The sequence below is a fragment of the Coffea eugenioides genome, chromosome 3 (genome assembly GCF_003713205.1).
Source record: "Coffea eugenioides isolate CCC68of chromosome 3, Ceug_1.0, whole genome shotgun sequence".
Classification (NCBI taxonomy): domain Eukaryota; kingdom Viridiplantae; phylum Streptophyta; class Magnoliopsida; order Gentianales; family Rubiaceae; genus Coffea; species Coffea eugenioides.
The window spans coordinates 33,896,733-33,903,965 of NC_040037.1; positions in this window are offsets into that span (position 1 = coordinate 33,896,733).

Sequence of the window (7,233 nt, forward strand, 5' to 3'; positions counted from 1 at the left end):
TAATTGACCCATAAAGAAATGGAAATTCCAAGGGACACTAACCTCCTACAGTACAGCTTATTAGGGCAAGTAATGTTGGAAATAATGCACTCAAAAAATTGACTTAAGATTGTACAGAATTAATTATGGCAATAAATCACTAACAAAGACATATACATAAATTTATGAGGAAAAGCAATAGAGAAGAATATAACTAGAAACCTTTCTTAAGTCGTCGTGTAGCCCCCCAAAAAAAAATTAAGATGACATATGCAATGACGTGGAAGCTTGATCATCAAAAATCAATCGATATGATTGTGTTTCCTCTTTTTTCCATTTAATTTGGTTTAAATCAAAATATTCCAAAGCATTAATTCTAATTTACACCCTCAAACTTATATGTCATTTGTTTTGCTTTCTAAACATCAATTTTGGACATTTTGTACCTTATCATCTCAAATTTCTCCTACTTAAATATAACCTATAATAGTGTTTATAAAATTGATAGAATGGACCACTGTGCACACATATATCTCAGCCACACTCTACTATGTGGTAGCGTGTTGACGGAACCAAAAAATTTAATTTGAAGGGTCGAAATGCATACACATATAAACTTAAAAACTTTTGAAAACTTTTGGGGAGCAAATAGCTATATATGTACATATATATATATATACACACACAGACATATAATAAGAAATTTTTTAAATTTTAACAGAAGAAAACATCAATTCCAAGAACTTGGGGGTGGATAGCGCCCCCAAGTTCCGTCCTTGATCATTTCACAATCTGTGTTCTTCAAGTTTTCTTTTTTTAAAAAAAAAACACATTAGGTGCACGGTTCTCCATTTCGTTAGGTACTGTTATCCACTGGATTTGAGTAGGATAAATTTGAGATATTAAAGTGTAAAATAGTTCAAATTGAAACTTAGAATGTAAAGTGAGAACGAGGTACAAGTTTGTAGGTGCGAGTGGAATTAGTCCATTCCAAATGCTAGAAGAGTACCTAAAATTAGTCCATTCCAAATGCTAGAAGAGTACCTAAAATTATCTTTGCAATGGGACTTGTAAAGAAATAATCCAAAATCTTTTAAAGCGTAACATTTGATTATTTGAAATTGCTTCGTCCGTATAAATGAAACTTGTGGGCCAAAAGTATAGGGGCTAACTGCATTTGCATGTTCCATGTGGAGTATCATATTTGTCAAAAAAGAACATATAAAGTAATTGAAGTATTGAATTGTGAAAGATTGCGAAGTCAAGGAAAATCAACTACTAATAGTCTAATACATAGAAAGAAGAAAAAAAAAACGCAATTTGAATGGATCATATATTAGCCAACATTAAATTCTTGTGATTTCCACCCAATCATCATTCATGCCTCAAAAGTGAGGTTCAATCTTGTTTTAGAATAACTGAATGGATGCTGTTAATAAAAAATTCAGTTCTTGGTGATGAAAAATGTGATTATTTCTTTATTTCCACTTCTGTCCAAAAATAGTTGCTCTAGGCAGGGGTGAGCAAATTCGATTCATACCAAATTCACCGAATTCTAATATGGTATAAAATAAGTAATGAGATTATAAATTTGGTAATAACCGATTTCATATTCAAATTCGGTAATTGAAATAGGATACCGCATTACCGCATTCGAATACCAAATTGGTATATAAAATTATATAATATATAGATAAATGCCATTTAGTATTAGTATATACTACTAATATATTATTATATTATTTAGGTAAATGCTATTAATAATAATTAGTATATGGTATTATTATCATATCATGTACTTATAATAATAATAATATATAATAATGTATAAAATATTATTTTAATATTTATTAATTGTTATATGACTATAATAATACAAATATATAGTAATACATAGCAATATAAGATAACTATAATACTTATTATTTTATACATGAGTAACATGACTAGAATTAGATAATAATTAATACATAAATGTATAATACTAAATATTAAACATAATTAGTAATTAAAATTTAGATATTGGTAATTTGATACATCATTCATGTTTGAATTATTGAACATTTGAATGCGTAATCTGTAACTTGCAAGTATTAGTGTGCTCTAAATTTACATTACATATTTAACATAAAACTTCATATTATCTATTCACTAATCTTAAGGCTTTAAGTATAAATAAGACAACTAAGCAGTGTAAGTGAATGTATATGAATTGCAAATCAATGTATTAGTGTATTGACTTTCACAATAACATATGTAAGTAAATAAGTTTTATTTTGATTTGAAATAAATTATTATCTTTTTTTTAATAGATGAATTCGGTTAGACCGAATCCATTACCGTTTTCGAATTTGAAATTGGTTACGGAATGAATTCGGTTATGGCCAATTCGAAATTGAAAACGGTTTAGATTTCTATAGGTCAAATAACCGAATTCACCGAATTCATTGCACCGAATTACCGATTTTGCACGGAATGCACACTCCTACTCTAGGGTCACCGTCATTTTAATTATGCATCAATTATTTCTTCCTACTGCAGCTTAAAATAAAGCACAATAATGATTAGGGGTTGTATGCATAGACACAAAAGAGAAGAGGAGAACTCCAATCAACAACTACTTTAACAAAATATAAGACTTTCCTTATGTGTAGTTTAATCCAATCACAAATCAATAGTTTAAAGCCATAATTAAGAGGTTATTGAAATTGCAATTATATTTAACTCCATTTTTGTAAAAATATAACTACTAACTAAAATATAATGCTCCAAGAAGTTTTTTTTAGTCGTATTTCCTTTTGAAATCTCACTTTTTGCGGCTGTACGATTAGAGTATGGATTTAACAAACATTTAGCAAAGAGAGTGGGCATTCTAGTAGGTGCCTAGATGACAAAAAATAATTCTCTTAATTTGAATACTAGTTTGAAAACCATTCACATTATTTTTAGCAAGGTTGGACATATCACATATGGAAAATGGGAACATTGCACTTTTAGTCCTTTATGTATGGGGGTTGAAGCAAACTAGTCCTCAATGTTTTACTCAAAACAAATGTAGTCTCTAGAGTATTCAATTTCAATATAATTAATCCCTAATGTTTCAATCTAAAAAAATATAATTCCTAAAGTATATTAATTGACTGAATTAGTCCCTAATGTTTTATAAAATCTAAGAAAATTTATTTATATAATATAAAAATCCATCAAAATATGTGAAATTTCTATACAAGTCATAAAAATTTATAGTGAAATCATAAAATTTTCAATACCCTCGAAAATAAGTTTAAGGTAATCTAAAAAATCTAATTTTAACACTGGAACAAAGCATGTGTAATGCATGTGTTCTTTTCTATATGTTTTGTGTACTTTTTTTAATAAGTAAATTAAGTATTGTAATTATATATGCACTTTTGTATACTTTATGTACAAATTACAAAAATGGAATATCTACAAATTGTCTTTATTTTGTCAAAAGTGAATATCTTAGCCTTACTTTATACTTTATTACTGTTTTTAAAATCTTTGTAGTCTTTCTAGGATTTTCTATAACTTTTATGAACCTTTTCAAAAATTTGTTTTATATTATTAAATTTGATTATGTTTTATAAACCATTATGAACCAATTTTGTTAATTAATATACTTTAGAGATTGTATTTGTTTAGAACGAAACATTAGGGATTAATTGATCGAAATTGGATACTCAAGGGGTTGCTTTTATTTTGGTTGAAACATAAACACAATACTTCGAGGTCTAAAGTGCAATTTGCTCTATAGAAAATCTCGTAATCCTTGTCCAGGAAACATAAACACAATACTTCCAAAACTAAGCACATGATAAGCAGGGGCTGATGTAGTCTGAGAGTCGTAGGGCCCATTGCCCACGACAAACTCTTGTATGTACTAAAAAATCTGACAACTGTAGTTTTACAGGATACGAGGCAGGAGCTGTCATCAGATGGACCGCTCCTGAACGGTCTCCTCACAAGACCCACCGAATGGAGAACAATAAGCCACGACAAATGCTTGTGTTGATGGCAAAAAACGTCGCCGTTCCACCAAAGCAAAAATATATCCCTAACGGACTTCGTTTAGAGGAAATGGAAGAATTGAAATTTTGAAAACGAAGTTAAAAATTTGAATTAGCCGCACAAAACAAAATGGAGAGAAGAAAGCGGGCTTGGTATGTGAATGTACTCGACTGATATCAGAAGAAGAGTTGGGGTATGCCATCAGAAAAAGAAGGAAGAAGACAAATAGTGAAACAAAAGTGCAGTAAAAGAAGGTCAAAGTTGGTAGGAAATTTTATGAGCAATGCGTGCAAGGCAGGTGGCAAGGTAGAAGCGAATTAAAGAGGGAATTCATTATCTCACGTTGCCCACCATTTTTCGTGCAACTTAATAGCAGAAGCAACTGCGCTGTCCGAATTCGGTGAAACATAAAGCTCTCAGCGGGCCAAGGTAATGTGATTGAACTATGTCAGCAACTTTGTGAATCTTATACCAGCAACTTTCTGAATATTAGATTCAGTAAATACATAAAATGAAAATGATAAAAGAATAGTGAAGTTGTACCGTATGTGTATGTATGAGCATGCAACTTTTTAGTGATGGACTATAATGGGAGAGTAGTTATTCAAAGACGTAGGGGTATTACATCGAGTAAAGCGTCGAGCGGAATGAGGGAAAGAGAAGAGAAACAAAGTCACATTTAACAAGTAAATGAATGTACGTCCTGTTGTAAATAAGTTACAAGTTATAGCCACAGTATTACAATTGATATGAATTATTGTGCATCCAGTAGTTGGTCCATGCTCATCACGCAATCTTAGTTTGTCCTTCTACTGACCATGCAGTGTATATAAAATGGAGGTGTAGAGTTAAATAAGGTGAAGTAGAGGAAAAGACATATATGTGAATAATAAATGGTATACCTGGTGTTGTAAGTAAATTAAATGATGTAAAAAATGTATTACAATGAGTAGAAAATGCTTGCTTGGCCCTTAAAATGTAGAAAATAGTATAAAATATGGAGTTGGTTTAGGCGGGTATCAGTAACGAATGACATAAAGTTTAGTGAAACAAAGTATCTAAAATCTAAATATAATCGCCAGAGTGGATGTACATACAGTTAAAATATACTTACATCGTGTGACCAACACATTACAGTCCGTATAACTTAATGTACATAGAATTGTATTTGTACATAAATAATGTCGTTGTCTTAGAGTAAAAAATAAAGTAATGTGAATTATTAATTATATTAATAAGCGTAATAATAGGATTTGGTATACGAGTAATGTGTGTAACATAACACATTGTGAATGTTAATATACATTTATGTTGTCGTTTATGCCCATACTATTCATGAACTGTTGCAAATTAAGGTGTTTGATGCAAAATTGGTAGGAGCAGAAGTAATGGATTGCAGTAAATTGGTAGAAGATGGGACCCCTAAGTTAGGAATGGAGTTCAGCAGTGAAGAGGATGCTTACAAGTTTTACAACAAATATGTCTTTAAAATGAGTTTTAGTGTACGGAAAGACTATCTAAATAAAGACAAATACGGTGTAACCACGTCTAGGAGATATAGTTGCTGCAAGTAAGGTGTGAAACGCAAGTACGAAGGTGATGTGATGCCAAAGAGGACACGAGCGTCGACGAAAACAGGGTGTGGAGCTAAAATGGTTATCATGTTGCTTAGAGGGACAATGAAGTATCTATGCATGACCTTGTCTTAGAGCATAACCATGAGTTGCACATTGCTCAATGTTCGCACATGATACCATCATAAAGAAAAGTGAGTGAACCTCCAGGATTCTAAACTGAAATAAGCGAGGATGTTGGGCTTTCATTGAAACAGAGCCATGAGCTTATGGAAAAGGAGGCAGGTGGGATGGGTAACGTGGGATATACTCGAGATGACCTTAAACGATATCTTTGTACGAGACAGGAAAGGTGCTTGACATATAGAGAAACAAGTAGCATGCTGAATTATTTTCAAAGTTGGGTCGATAAATTTGATAGATTAAAAAGAAAATCTCGATTGTCAAGAGCTGCACAGACTACGGTATGGATCCAATTTTATGATGGTAAATATTTATGCTAAAATAATGTTATCGTTGTACTGTTAACTAAAGTTTAGGTACTATTCGCTATGAAATAATGTTATTGTCATGTTAATGATACAGGTCTTAGAATCCGAGCCGACATCGATTTCATTTGATGAACACATGTTTATGGGATGTTGTTCATCTACTGACTCGGTTTTGGTTAGTATAAAATGGTCATGGCTTTAGCTCTTATTTGGATGTTTCTAACAGAATAATTAGTTACATTGATATTACATTATGTGATAAAATTGTTACGCTTGGCTTCCCATTCTCATATACCTATTTTGTCTTCTTATACAATTATTTGGCCTTTCAAAACTCTTAGACGCATTCAATGAGTCAGTCAATGAATGGCCCTCCAAATACTGTTGCTCCCGAAAATGAGTAAATTGAAATGGTATGCATACATGTAGTAGGAAAAATAAAGACTTTGTTGTTCCCAATCACAGCTACTTTTCTGCTTATTGTAATAGTGGGGACCCGAACGCTCCCAATGCACACATATATGTAGTTAACATATGCTCGCTTTAATGACGTATTATTTTGTATTATCCGAATGTCTACCGTTTCGCTAATCAAGGGCCTCCTGCTACTATCCCTACAGAATGGATGCATCCCAAATTTTTTATTTTTTTCAAGCATAACTCTGTCAGAGATATCTTAATGGTCTGATATATCATTTTTGTTATAATGTATAGTCCAATTTAGCTTTTAACTGAGCAATATAAACACTGTTAATAATTTATTTACAGTTGATATTTATATTATATAATGAAGCAGGAGCATGCGACAATTTTAACACACTGTGATATTGATGCATATCATGTATTTTCATCATCACCCCAAGTGACAAACTTTTATCATTACAATACATGTTTATATAGTATTTTTAATTGGAAACTTGGACATCATATATCATTAACTGTATTAAATGATTTTGCATCGTTGTTTCTTTCAGGAAAGAAATAACATCCAAGGATTACAATTAACTGTTGACATCGCCTCCCCTAAGAAGCAAGTTGATGAATGATATGTACCTATATTTAACGACACGTTAAGTTGGTTGGCCTAACTTGGGAATGCTGCATATGTTCAGTTACTAGCTGTTAATAATCTATTACAACTTATTCAAGAGGTTATACAG